Source organism: Alligator sinensis, unplaced genomic scaffold, assembly GCF_000455745.1.
Source record: "Alligator sinensis unplaced genomic scaffold, ASM45574v1 scaffold278_1, whole genome shotgun sequence".
NCBI classification, from domain to species: domain Eukaryota; kingdom Metazoa; phylum Chordata; order Crocodylia; family Alligatoridae; genus Alligator; species Alligator sinensis.
The window spans coordinates 2,457,999-2,473,141 of NW_005841952.1; positions in this window are offsets into that span (position 1 = coordinate 2,457,999).

Sequence of the window (15,143 nt, forward strand, 5' to 3'; positions counted from 1 at the left end):
ATCTGTTGATAGAAGGGACACACTTCTGGCTTCTGTGCATTGACTCTGTGTGGTTCATGGATCAAAAGCCATGTTTATCCCTGCTAAATAAGTAGTGGTGATCCAAGCGATATAGTGAAGGATACAGACCTTGAAATGAAAAGTACTAGCTTTACACATCCAATTGTTTATTGGACTATGAGGTGCTGCAGGGATGCCAAGGGTTAAGTTACTAGTTCATAAAGCAAATATTTCTCTTTAGTATGGAACTATTCTTTCATGCTCCAGTCTTGGCCAAACCAGTTGGGCCAGCTGCCCCTACTGCTTGCATTTGAACTCCTTAACTTTTGTCATTACCTTCTTTTCTCTTTCTTGCAGCTGGTTTCTTTACACAGCTTGCTCTGGTTTGAACTAGCTCTTACCCCTTCTGCAATGTGTCTGGTTACCAGGGAATTTCTGCTTGCTTGACCAGAGGCAGCAAGACAAAACCTGAGAGTTGGTTTAAGGTGAGGAGCTTACCTACAGTAAAGTGGGGAGTCTGCTTCAGGGACAGCAAGGCTCACTGTGGAAGGTGATGGAGCCCTTGTCACTACCTAGACAGGCAGGCATTTCTTTCTGAAGCCCAAAGTCCAAATCCTGGCAGTAGCCCTGCACCAGTGCACGTTTGCACCATGCTCTGCCATCAGAAGGCTGGGAGTATGATTTCTAAACAGTTGTAGGCTCGTGCACGGTCCCCTACTGCATGCAGACACTGTGAGTTTGTATTAAATTTCACAACACAGACTTCACAGGAGTCTGAAGCCTCATGCATTATCGGGACATTAGCCCAGCTTAAATCACACAGTGGTAATGGCTCTAAGTGCTTTAATATCTTATGTAGGAGATGAAGCTCTTGCAGACAGATGGCTAGGTCCTGCCCTGTGATCCAAATACAAAATGGCTATTGGCATCAGCAGAAGGGACACACATTGTAGTTGGACCCCCTACCCCATAACTGAAGAGGGAGCTGAGAATCAACTAGCTGGCTCCAGTCTCACTGGAGGAAGTGGTAGAAGCAGAAGGCCCTTTAATAAAATGGCCATCAGCCCCAAGTGTAGCCAGCACATCATGGCCTCATTGGCAGGCCTGGGGGGTAGTGGGTCAGATGACCCAGAGAAAGGAGAATATAAGCCCAGGGCTTGGAGCAAGGGGGCAGTCTGGTCCTGCATGCTGCAGGATGTGGGTGATCTGGGAGAAGGCCTGCACTGACCAGGAGGAAAGACTCCAGACTGCGAAGGAGCTGCAAGGAAACCCCTGCACCACTGGGCAGCAGCAGATAGAGGTTTGAGCCTGTGTTATAGCATTACCACAGAGTGGTGATGACCCAGGACAAGGGACCTTTTTGTTCAGGAGCAAGTGCTTGTATTTTTTTTGTTAGTGTTTGAATACCAGAGGACCAGGCTGCAGCTGTAAGAGCAGAGGAGGCTGTTAAGAGAGGGTGCTAGGGGCACCCCAGGTTCTAGACTCTTTGAAGGGACAGAAGCGCTGCTGGTGGCAGACAGCAAACACTGAGGTGCAAGCCCATGGCCTGCGAAGGGTGAGAGACCAGGGGACTGAGGGCCCTAGAGCCTGCAGAAAGCATGGCTGGAGCTGGAGTCTTAGGGTTCTGGTACAGTGGACCTCTGGTGAAGAGACCCAGCTAGAGTGAAGTGGGTAGAGGCCAGGGGACTTCAGCCCAAACAAAGGCATAAGGATTAGAGAAAAACCCCTGTGCCCTCTAGGGGCAGGCTCCCTGCCCATCATAACAAAGGCATGGCAGGTATGCCAGGGTGAGAGGCCAGAGCAGGGCAAGCAGAATAGGACCCAGGCGGCTGCTAGTGGGGGTGACTTGACTGTCCTAGCACCAGATGTGCTACACATGTATCTGAGGGCCCCATTCAGCCAGGCAACACCTCTGGAAGAGGATCTTCCATTGCCCTTCAGTAGTTAAAATTTTGAGTTCTGGAAAACTTCATAGATTTCATAGACATTAGGGCTGGAAGGGACCTCAGAAGATCGAGTCCAGCCCCCTACCCCAAGGGCAGGAAGTCAGCTGGGGTCATAGGATCCCAGCAAGATAAGCATCCAATTCTCTCTTGAAGGTGTTCAATGTAGGTGCCTGAACTATCTCTGATGGCAGGCTATTCCAGACCTTGAGGGCTCGGACAGTAAACTTAAAAAATGTTAATTATGCTCCTGCCTACATAGGCTCTTGATGTTCCCATTTCTGACTTGTGGGGGATCTTTTTCAGCCCCTAGACTGAGTCACTCTGCACACCCACCAGCTTGATTCCCAGCATGTATGTCATTGTACAAGCCTTAAAAATAATTTTGCTCCACCCTAATTGCAATGATCAGAAATTAGCACTGCAGATTCAACATCTCAACAGACTGCTGCATAAGGGGCCACTTGAGCCTGCCAATGATGGACACATCCTTTTATGCCTGTAGGATGGAGAGTGTTTGCATTGCCATTAACTCGGAGGTAGGTTTTGTTTTGATATCTCATTCATAATCCAATTTCACAGACGGGGAACCTTTTCCATTACCTTTTTCAGCAGTGCCACCTCCAGAAAGTGAAGCATCTCCAATGGGCAACACAGTGCAGCCGGTCAGTGGGTAGCTTGTTGTGGCTGTAGGCAGAAAACAAATGTAGCAGTGAGTTTCCCCCCTACACGCATCTCTGAAGAGCTGTTATTTTCATAGCATCATTACAACCAACATCTACTGAAGCTAAAGATGGCAGACTGGTAGTGGGGTCTGCCAGCACTGCAAACAGCTCTTAATCCTCCATTAAAGATGACAAAAATGCTAAAATCATGACTGCCTAAAATCCATGTAAATCCATGTATTCACACAGTGCATACCATACAATCTCTATGGTGCTGCTGCCCCTTGGGGATGCTGATGAGATTCCAACTTTGCCCAACTTCAGGTACTTGCTCTTTAAAGTTGTTCCCACCCAACAGCTAGGTACCTAAGGACTAATAAAAAAGTTGTCCTTGTGAACTGCAAATTGAGGCACTTGCCTATCTGCTGGTACTAGAGCTTTCGGAGAGGAAGAATGATTTACCTCTGCATTGTGTCTACATGTGCTTGTGAAACCTGCTCTGATCAGTACCACTTACAGACTTTTTTTTTTTTTTTTTCCAAAAACATTATAACAAAAATCAAAGTGATTGTAGAACTGGTATGGACCCACCCTTGTGAGAGAGATCTTGAGAGTTGAGGCTTCCTGGCAACCCTGCAAGTTAACATCCCTCTTCACCTTGTTATCATTCAAATCTAAGCTTCCAGGTCACTGTACGGTAGAGGACTAGGTCATTTGCATTGCTAATACCAGTCGATTCCCTACTTGGACATTAATTGGCTTCCCTTTAGCATAGCAGTGAGAATTTTATTTCTTAGGTGAAGGCATGAGACTAACTTTCAGTTGCAGGTGGAAAACGTTGGGCTGGAAGCCAGTCAACCAGGCCCTTCATCTTCCAAGGCTCTAGTGCACTGCAGTTCTGGGCCAAAACCATCCCTTCCCACTACTCCTGGTATTGCCCTTTTTCTTAAAAGCTTGTTTGCAATCTTGAAAGTTAATTCCCATTAAGGTAAGATGGGGACTCAGAGTATCACAGCCATGTAAGGTAACTCTGTGTGGACACTTTTAAGGCTGAGAGGAACACAGCACTTTCATCCCAGAATAACAACAGCTATATAAGGAGTTATTTAGCAGTAGCTGCCCTTCAATAGCTCCATGGGTAAGAAGCTGGTAGGAGTGCTACACACTCGGGGGACAGGTTTTTAATTTATTTTGACCATGGCAAGCGCAGCCCTTGGCCTATTGTCTGCAGTCAGTCAGGGTGCTTCCTCCTGTCTCTTTTCCTGGAAACCTTGATATGCCTGGATTCAGCATGGAGTACAAGATTTGCAGGGCTGTTAACCAATATCTCATTCCCTTCCCAACCCATAGATCTGGTCCGTGTCACTGGATGGGAATTGCTGTGGCAGCACATACAACAGGTAACTCCAGTTCCTGAGGCCAGCAACCTTCTTGCTAGAGACATTGTACAGAGGCTGGGAGCAGGGAGTGGGGGGGATAAAGAGTCTCCAGGCAGAAGCTACTGCTCCTGCCTGCAATCTTCTCTGCTGCCCTCCCCAACCCTCGTGGTGGGGCAGGCAGGGGTAGAGCTGGTGGGTGGCTTTTGAAATCCCGTTTCACAAGAGCAAACCTGCACCAACTGTGCTGCAGGCAGGGCTCCTTCACCACCTGAGGCCTGACCCAGAGCCCCCCTGAAGGTGAAGAGGGTCTTTCTGCTGACTTGAGAAAAAGCCTTTAGGTCACATTCTTTTAGCTGAGATGTGGGTCAAGATTAGAGCCTTGGAAACTCTTTCCTAAACTCCAAATTACTGTGGCCACTGAGAATTTGACCCTTCTTTTTCAGATGGCCTGCCACTTCCATGCACAAGAGGGTTTGAGTCCCCAGAGCTTCAGGAAAGCTGGAAGCCTAGTGCCCAGGCATCTGCCTCCTCATCCACTTGCTTCCAATTTTAGCTGAGGAAATACAGAGATCAGCACTGTAGGACCATGGCAAGGGAGCATGGATGGGTGCTCTGCATCTCCCCAAACAATGAGCTCAGGTGCAAGCTAACCGAAAGAAATGCCTCATTTTTGGCAAGCAGACTCGAAGGCATAATCAGGCAGAGGAATATCAGCCTCAGTTTACCTTTAGCTGTTTCAGGGTGTACACAGCTCAGAAGTGGTGCAGTTTCTTCAAAACGGAAGCCTCCACTTCTTTGTGGCATGGCCTGACTGGCAAGGGTGCTAGCAACAGGATGCTCTTTAGGACCTCAGTAGTGTTGAGGGGGGGTTGGAGGACAGTGGAAATCAAGTCTCTATTATGCCATTACTTAGTTTCATTGGAATTTCCCAGAACGACCTCCAAGCCTCCTCATGAGACTGCCCCATTCAGCAACCCAGTGCCCTTACTTCACCTTATGTGTAGTATTCACTGGATTAAGTGGATAAAGAGCACCATAATAGTTTCTGCCCTGCTGGAGACAAGGGGCAAACAGCAGGAACTTTCGAGGACAGCCTTCCCCTCCAAGATACCCACCTGCTAGCTTGCACTCCTGCTCCTGGCCCCACATATCTTCCCTACTTGCCTACCCATTGCTTATCCCAAACTGAATCTGTAGCATTGAACTAGAACAGGCAACACAGGCCACCTTGAGTTTTTTAAGGGGTGTCTAGGAACTTACCCAGATAACCTACAATTAACAACAAAAATGAAAGAAAGAAAGAAGCTTGGTTTGAGCCCTAGGCAAAGGAAGTTCTTATTCCACATTTCTCTGGGCCCATTTATAGTTATGAAAGCAAAAAAAACCCCAATCACCCCCAGCAAAACAAACTAACAGAGAGACAGTCATAAATAAAGGATCCCTCGCTATTATTCATAGGCAAAAGAGAAACTCAAGTATTATCTCTAGTCATTCACTGACCCAACTGTTTAAAAGCAAAAAATACCTCTGAGAACAGGACCTTTACCAATAGCCACTGGCTGATAGATGCCACCATCTTCCATGCACAGATGCTTTTGTATGTTCAACTAACTCAGAAGCCGAGTACGTGCTGAGCCAACTTCGAGCAGCCCCACACAGAGGGAGGCTGCTTCCCCTGGTGCCTGAAGCAGCAAGGTCTATCGGTGCAGCTGTGCTAAATGAGTCAAGATTAGCAGGGGGAGAACACACCTGATCTAAGGCTGCTTCATCAAGGGTGAGCTGCTGAAATGCAAATGACTTTGAAATGGTGCCCACAGAAAGGTCAACAAGGCACAGTAAGATCAGAGTGCTCTTGCATGGACATGGCAAGCATATTGATTAAGCAGGGGATCCTGTTCATTGCTGTCACACGGACATGGCAGAGCTATCCCCTCTTACAAGCATGTTGATTAAGCAGGGCATCCTGCTTGCTGCTGTAACATGTGCATCTGCATAAACTTGGCCTCTGTGTCAGCGAGTTGGCAAGGGGAGGGTTTCACTTGCAACTGAAGCAAGCTTGGTTTCTGTATGAATATTAATCCTTGGTCTCAGTGTCTCACTGAAATGCGTTATTCCTCTGGAATCAAACCTTGAAGATCTCTCAGTTTTGCTTTAGGCAACACTCGGTGACCGCAGCTACAAGCTTTCCTGAATAAAAGCTACAGGTAAAACCACTTTCAGTACTGGTTCTCACAGTGTAGGAATTAGAAGGAGCTGCACTCCTACTCACCGAGGCCTTGCCAGGTTTGCATGTTTGAAAGGAACAAACATTTCTTAAACAAGCAGCGTGTCTGTGCCCAGAGACATTATGTGATTGGCTATATTCCTAACATTAGAGTTGGCCACAGGACTTGCATCTCGTTGTGCAGGGTTTTGCCCAAACAGAGCCTCTGATCTTGCAACCGCTTGTGTTAACTTTAGCCATTTGGATGGTTGTTTGCAAGCACAAAACTAAGCTCAAGGAATAGTACTGGCAGAATATGGGGCCAGAAAATGCAGGTACCTCCCTGTCCCAAAGCACTTAGCTTGTCAGGGCAGGGACATGCCATCTGTAGGAGTACAATATCCAGCCCAGTGCTGATAAACGCAGCTTTCTGCAGCTGGAATATAAGCATTTTGAAATTATATGGATTAATCTAACTAATGGGATGGATTTAGCTAATGGGCATCCTACTCTGACCTGTAGGTTAATACACATGCATGCTTTGTTACGCTGGCAGAGGTCCGTTCAGCATAATCAACCTACTATCAACAGAAAGAAAAGCAAGGATTCATAAGCACACAATCTCATGAAGCAGGTTGGTCTTGCAGTAACAGCACAAGGAAGGGCATCAAGGTCACAGGATTATATTCCTGTCTTTGCCACAGAGGCCCTGTGTGGCTAGATCAGGTTCTCAGTTTCCGAGGTGGTGCATAACCCTCTGATCCCAATGCCTTTAAACAGAGGTGTTGCATTTCTGTATTTTCTTCTATAACGGGGACAGAAGTTCCCTGTCTCACAGCGATGTTATAACATTTGCATTTGATCAGCTGAAAAAGTGAGTGGTGATCTGGGGTGACCTTGGGTTTGGGAGCCCAACCTAATTTGCAGAAGGCAGGTACTTCAAACATTACTGTCCTTTTAAGTTATTTCAAAGTTGGGCACCTCAAATCATCAGCTGTTTTTAAAAATCTTTGCCTCAATTCATCTGCAAGAAGTGCTTGGGATCTCTGACCGGATAGCCATACATCTAGCAATAGGAAAACCTGCTGGAATAAGGCAAAGCCTAATGTGGACCCTTGCCTCCAGCTCATTTCTTGCTGAGGTTTGAAGTCTGGCTCTCTGCTTTGTCCCCATTATCATTTTTGAAGTCTTCTATCCTAAATCTGCTTGCTCTGGTTACACCTGGAAGTAGAAGTGAGACAAGCTCTTCTCATTTTTCTGCCAGCTGAAATGGAAGTTAGGGACGGGATATTTCACACAGAGGGGCAACATATTAGTTATGTGATCCACCTGATTTGCAGTCTAGGCCTGGAAAAGCTTTCAAAACCTCTGAGGTTTGCCCGTTGCATCCTCTATAACTGCAAACAGGCAAACATCAAACAGCTGTGTACTTCTGAATGCAAGTTGGGGCCAAACCTGTTTCCCCGTCGGGCAACAAGCCGTCTATGGGTTTCAACAGGAAAAGGAGCTGGCATTTTACCAATCACTTGGTGTCAGCTGACAAGGAATGTCCTGAGCTGAAGCCTATCTTGATAATAAAAATACTGTGAATGGTCAAGTTATTTATTTTTCCGACACATCAGTTTGTAGGCCAGCCAATGCTGAGCCCTGCATAGTCTCCATACCACCCCAGTTACAAGCCTTGTAAAACTTCCACACTAGAAAGCAGACGGCTCTTTAGTTTGAACCTCTGGAGCAGCTACAGGAAAAACAACATTGTTCTGTTCAGGTCTAACCTCCTCCATGGCAACTTCATCATACTGGCCTGCCAGACTGATGCCTTATGAGACTACTGGAGGCTCCCAGACCTGGCACTGAGCGAGTGCCTCATGTGGGCCCAAGGCTGGTTTTGCCTCTACCAGCGTGCTTTGGTTTATCTAATAGTTATTCCAAATGTGTGTTTGGAGACATCAGAAGGCAGAGTTAACCTTAACCACAGCCAGATAACACAGTATAGCATTTCGGACACTGCTCTGTTCAGCCACTGAGCGGTCAGGTCCACACATCCCCGCTTCAGATCAAGATCTCTGCCCTCTTGTATTACACCAATGACAGGCAGTGCTGGTTTTCAGGCTCTCCCCAAATCTTTAGGCTGTCCCATCTTCTTCAGCATCACTGCATCCAATGCTACAGATTCAGGGGCATGGCAGGAAGCTATCAGAGCCTGTTGCGGGTTATGCAGCAGACACACTGACCTGATGCTTTGAGGCAGCAAAGCAGCAGGATCAGTTCTGCAAGCTCAGCATGTGCCATGAATGAAGGGGGTGCAGAAGTAGGCCTATATGTAAGGGAAAGGGGAGAAAAAAATTCTCATTTCTTATGGGTTACCTCCATAACTAGGACTGGGCCTGGAAATACGTTTGCAGCATTTAAAGGAGGAATTTTTATTCTCTTCCCTTGGAAAGTCTCTCTCTCTGGTTCAACCTACTCACGGAAGAGTGGAAAGAGCCCCTCCCAGGTCACATTAGAGGTGCTTGAGACAAAGGAGTCTGTCCTTGCCGTCTGCTAGCTAGTCACAGGAGTGGGTGCCTCCTAGGCCAGCCATTTAAACAAATATGCTGGTGCCTGCCTATATTGAGAGAGAGGAATGCGCTGGTACCAGCAGGGAAAGAAAGGAATTGGCTATGATGGATGGATGCATGGACAGATTACGCTCTTGCTTCTCTGCTGGTACCAGCAGATTCTTCTGTCCCATGTACCACTTCCCCCTCCAGGCACTGCCACCTCCTCTTGTCCTCCCCTCGTCATGCTGGGTTCGAAGGGGTCAAGGCATCATCAATGCAGACTAATCGTCCTTAGCGTGCGCTACATAAGAGCCTCCCTGAATGCATGCAAGAGCAGGGAGGTGGCTGGGATACAAACAGGTTGCTCTAAGTCATCTCCCTGATGGATTACAGTCTCTTGAATGGAGGAGCGTTGTGCAGTCAGGGTGGGACATGGGAACAGCACTGTTTACTACATTGGAGAGGGATTATTGGTTTACGGGTTGTAAAGGTTGAATGGGGTCGGCAAGCCGGAGAGGAGAACAAGCACTCCCAGCAAAGTGAGCAGACAGAAAAATGGGAAGGGGAGAGATGAAACCGGAGAAGTGCAGGGTTTGTGGGGAGGACACATGGAGAGGAAACTAAGCTTTCTGTCTCCTTCCTCACCCCCAAAGGACTCGCTTCTTCCATAAGGCCCTACAACCACTGCACGCTTAATATTTCTGTAAACTCCTTTCAGGGGCTTCTCATCCATCCTGCCTCACTGGACTTGGTTTTCAGGGGTGCTGAGTCCCCAGTGTCTCCACTGTGGAGAATGGGATGTTCACCTCTTTCTTTAGGCAATAAAATGTTCTCTGGCCTGTTATGTGGGCATTATTACTGCTCAGGAGAGTCATCCTACCAAAGGCAAGAGTGAGAAAGGGAGGAGGAGGAAACAGAGCAGGGCATACAGAAAGAAGTGAAGGAGGGAGGGAGACGGAGTGAGGGATGGGTGATGTATCTCAGACAGATTAAAAACATACCGGAAGTTTTGTATTTTAAGCAAATAGAGTAAATTGAGCACAAGATCAACAAATAGCTGCCTGCCAAGAGTGAATTGATTCCCCCTAAAGCAGAAAGCATGGTTGCCAAGACAGGCTCCCGGAAACAAGAGGGGCAGGGGAGCGAGCCAAAGCTCACATGGTGTTGCTTTGCTTGGCCTCCACTTGATTAACATCATGCTCAGAGAAGAGATGGGGAGAAATGTGGACACACAGTGAAATACATGACAGAAGGGGGAAGAAAAAAAATCTCCTTGTTTTAATTTTAAAGCTACCTAGAGGGCAATACCCTTTTAGCTTTTTGCTTTCTTTCGCAAACAGAAAATGTGGGGTAGTAAGAGAGGTGGTATTTAGATTTGAGGCATCAAAATGAAAAGAAAACACATGGACATTATTTTTGTCTTTCTGACCTATTTCCAAATAATGAGATATTTGCTGAAGGCAGATTACACTGCACACAGTTCTCTCCTCGGCCTCACTCCATGGATGATACCCATCACATGCCAACCTCACGAGGGATTTTGCTTGTGGATTGACCATGCACCACTCATCCAGCCCACGGGGTCAGAAGCAGTTCTGCCCTAATTTGTTCATCTCTGACCATGTAGACCGTTTCCAGGAACTTCCTCAAGATTGTCTCTCCCCTAAACACTTCTCATTCTCCAAGAGAGAATATTTAAAATATGCAAAAGCTGGTGGAGAATATAAATTTATGGGGCATATAAATTCTAAGTATTTTTTTTTCTACGGGGATCATAGCATTTTCAATAATTGAATGGCTTGGTCCCATAAATATGTTTCCGTCGTTTCCTGGTACATGAAGCAAGGGAGTCGCATTCCCAAGGCACAGAGATGGCTCCACTGTCCAGCTTTGAAGGCTGCTATCCTGCTGTGCAAATTAAAATTTCAATGGCTCTGCTGGCATGCAGATTTCAATGCGACATTATATATAGGGCCTTGCAACTGAGGAGGCTGAAACACTTGAATTAAAACCACAAGGGCCTGAACCCTTCCGAGTCTTTGGAAAAGCACCTTATCCCAACTCCTCAGCTGGCTGCTGTCTCTAAAGAGGGACTATATGGAGATCCAGGTTTGTAGCTTGGGCTCTGTTCACAGCATCCTGTGTAGTATCAGGCTCATTTTATAGGGGGGGAATTGAGGCACAAATATGGAAAGACTTGTCGACACACTGTTAGCACAGGCAGGGATAGAAAAACCACTCTCCCCAGCTGCCAGTTCCTTCCTCATATTAACCAGGATTCCCTCTAATGCATGGGTGCTTCCTCAGACAGCTTAGCATCTCTTTGATTCATGCCGAGAGGATGTTTCTATTGTGAGCATACCATGCTCGCATCCTGCATGCATCCAGTCAAAGGATGGCTTTTCTTTGTGCAGTCATTCAAGGACCATTCTGTTCTTGTTACGCCCTCATTACTCTTCCTTTGATCTCAATTTTCTATCTCAGTTTTCTTTTTAAAGTGAATGTAGTGCAAGCAAAGCACACTGGTCAATTAAACTCCTGGGGCACTGCAAGAGTCCCTCCGGCTGACCAATAACATGACATGAAAGGATCAGCTGGGGGCTCTAAGGGAAGTATTACCCCCCCACCAAAAAACACAATTAGTCTGTAAGATTTATGGCCATGAGATATAAGTGCGGTTGAGGGCTTTGCAGAATTTCAAGGAATGTGACGAGGGACTAGATCATAGGATCTTCTTGCTGGGATCTTATAATTCTTCCTGCTCCTGGGGCAGGGGCTGGACTCGATGATCTTCCAAGGTCCTTTCCAGCCCTAACGTTGATGAATCTATAGAGAAAACAGAATCTATGGATCTATGGATACATTTTTTGCCGGCTGTCTTCACTGTACTGAGTGAATATCACATCTGTCCTCTCTTTCAACTGCATGGCAGCCACTGGTGGAACCTGGTCTTTCACCTCTCTCATATATTTATTTCTTTTTTAACCATTTTGAGATTCTTTGAGTCACGTTTCGTACAACCTGCCTTCTGTGTAAGAGAGACAAAGCAGACAGTTGAGCAGAAATGAGAGATCCCTGGTAACTCCTGCTGGCCACTACATTTGACATAAAAGAACTGAAACTACATGTCAGAAGGACCAGGTCCTCACTGCCATGTGTGACCACCCCAAACTCTCAACTCAGATGGGTGTCCTGCTGGGAAGACCAAAGGCCAGGAAAAACGAACTCCCATCTCAGGAAAGTAGGAATTGATATGATGGTCAAACCACTGTGATCATCGTCCTCATGCAATACAGCATCCTGTCTGACAGTGACTGATACCATTTCAGAGGAAAATGCAAGAAACCCTGCAGTAGGTAACTATGGGATAATCCACTGCCGGGGATAGATTTTGCCTACATTCCTGTTGCCGGTGTGAAGAGGGATTTGGGTGGTATGTATGCCGTGGCTAACTTTCTGCACATGGAGAAATTCTCGTCGAGGACCTGTGCTGTCACATCTTAAATTCCTTCTTAGGCCATTATGTGGGTGCATGCGAGGAAAAAAACCCAACCTAGATAAGAATAATTTTGCCAGGTCAGTTCTTCCTCTTCAAGCTCGGGCAAGGGGTGCTTGTTCAATAAGCATGGTTTTCTAAGGTGGGGTGGAGAAGCCAGAGCAAATGCAGATTTATAACAAGGCTTCAACGTCTTCCTCATTCTTACATTTACTTACGGGTGCCTGACAAAGCATAGGTAAATACAAATAAAGAGACATTGCTTGAGGCAGTACATGAATCATTAACGGAGGATGTCTGCTGACTTGATACAGTTCAAAACACATTTATCATCTGAAAACAAAATATCTAAAAATTATTATTCCCTGCCCTCTGCCAGAGATCTGAGTTCAAGGATCCACTGAGTGTCTGTAGCAGCACAGAATTGGCTATCTCCTCCTAGGCAGAGCTGGCCTTAGGGGTGGGCGACATGAGTGACCACCCAGGGTGCCATGGTCGGGGGGTGCCACATGCATGCACACATGCGTGAGCAGGCTATGCTCACATTAGCGCTCTCCCCCTGCCCATCCCTGCCCCAGGCAGGAGGAACGGTGCCAGCCCGACCTGCCCCCCCACTTCCAGTCACTACTCAGTTGGAGCCAGGCAGCGTGGGCAGCAATAGCAATGCCTGCTCGCCCACCTGCCTGGCACGCATGCTGCTCGGGCTCCCTGCCAGACTGCACCCCATGCCCCTGCCTGCCTCTGCCTGCAGCAGCACCACTGACTTGGTAGCAGGGAGGACTCCTCTTTATCTCCCAAGTTATCCAGAGAAGAAGGTGGACAATCATACCTGGGACTCGTCTTAGCAATGACAATAAGCTGCCTGTGAGCCTTCAAGAGAGAAAATGCCTCCTAACAGATATCATCACTAGAGTCAGGCAGAGGAGAGAACTGCGTGCAGTGTAATCTGCATTCAGCAAATATCTTATTATTTGAAAATAGATCAGAAAGACAGAATAATGTCCACGTGAACTGATTGACCAAGACATTAGCTGCTCCTTTGAGATCTGTGTTGGACCTTCTTTCTGAGTACTTCCGGGAAATAAATTACAACCAACAGCATTTCCCCCCTGCAAAATGGAAACAGTAAACACTTATATGACAGTGCCCGGCTGACTCAATGAAGCTATGCTACCAGTGCAGGTGAACCCTCATCCACCTGTTTTCTCCTTTTCCCCAGTCATTCAGTAGGTCTACTTCTCCCTTTGTTCTCGACCTCAGAACAAGCGTATACATCTTTATACTACGCAGAAGGTGTCAATGTGCCGTGAAACGTATTTTAGCTTGGCCGTTCTCCCAAGGGCGTGGAGCACATTGGTATGTGGAGTGACCTACATCTCATGTCACTAATGGCAGAGCTGAGGGGAAGGGGGTATGAGGACAAGGACGTTTGTGCAGTCTGTAGGCCTCACGCCCTATCACACACCAGGTAAAATGTACCTGCTTGTCAAACTGGAAAATGCCAATAACAGGTCACATGCAAAAGAAAAAGTAAAACCAGAACCTATTAGAAAAGATCTGCCTCCAGCTCACCCAGGGTTAGCTGACTGATCAACACAATATTAACCCCCACGGCTTTGCACCCTCTCGAAGCTGACCCCAACTGGCAACAGATCACGGAGTCAAGATGGTAATTCCCCCTTCAAATTATGATACAAAGCCAACTGCTCCACATAATTGCTCATGTGCTAGCACTTGACCAGAAGGCACATTGGGCCCTAGTGCTCAAGAGCTCGTCTATCATCTCTCCCAGCTTTGCAGTTGGTCCAGTAAAATATATCACCAAAATAACCTTTCTTAAAGCACCAGCACCTGCACTGATACTCTTTGATATGGATTTATGCATTGATTGAGTACCCCCTTCCTTTGTAGTCAAACAAAAAGGATACTCTCTTGTCAGAGAGCTCAACAACTGCTCTCTCAAGTTACCAGAGAAAAAAGATGAACAAGGATCTGTGAGATGCTTAAGAATGATGCCAGAGCATCTGCTACTGCAGATGCGCCTTGGAGGAAGAAAAAGAGAAGTTGAAGGAAATGCTTCTGCTCCTGAATAGTGATTATCAGTAGTCACATAGGGAAGAAGATTATATGTATTGTAATCTGAATTCAGCAAATAACACAAATGACCTATAGCTCATGCAAATAATGGTGATGCTGGTGGGAAGGGGTAATGGGGACAAGGGCAATTACCCAAGTGGAACTTGGAATCGCTATGGAAATCTTTGAATGAAACACTGATACCTGAAATTGTCAGCAGAGAGGGAGGATGGGCTGGTGGTTAGGCGGCAGGCCTTTCCTACTCTGCCACAGACTTCTCCTCTTTGAACCTGGTGGATGACAAATGCACCTCTCACTGCTGATGCCAAGGGTTTGCACGTTCAAATCTCCAGGCAGCAATAACGGGCAGAGAGAAAATTCACATGTGACCTTGTACAAGTCATTTAGAGAAATATAATCAAGAAGTGTTGCTTTGCATTGCAGAACACTTGTTCTGAGGTTGAGAACCAAGTGAGAAGCAGACCTACTGAAAGACTCTGGGAAAAGGGGAAAACAGGAACAGCAGTGTTATGGCAGGTGTCTGCTACAAACAACTGAACCAAGAGGAAGATGGGAACAAAGCTTTTTTTTAAAAAAAAATTAGCTGAAGCATTCAAATTACAAGCCCCACTGCAGATGCTTGCTCAGGCTGATGAAGGATATTTGTACCCGAAAGCTTGCTAAGAAGAATTGTTCCAACTATTCAAGTTGGTCTAATAAATCATATCAGATTTACCCAAAGAACCTTGTCTGCCTAAGCCCCAGGGAGGGAATTTAACTACTGTGGTATTTGGTAAAAGGGTAATACAGCAGGGCACAGACTATCCAGCAAGTTGGA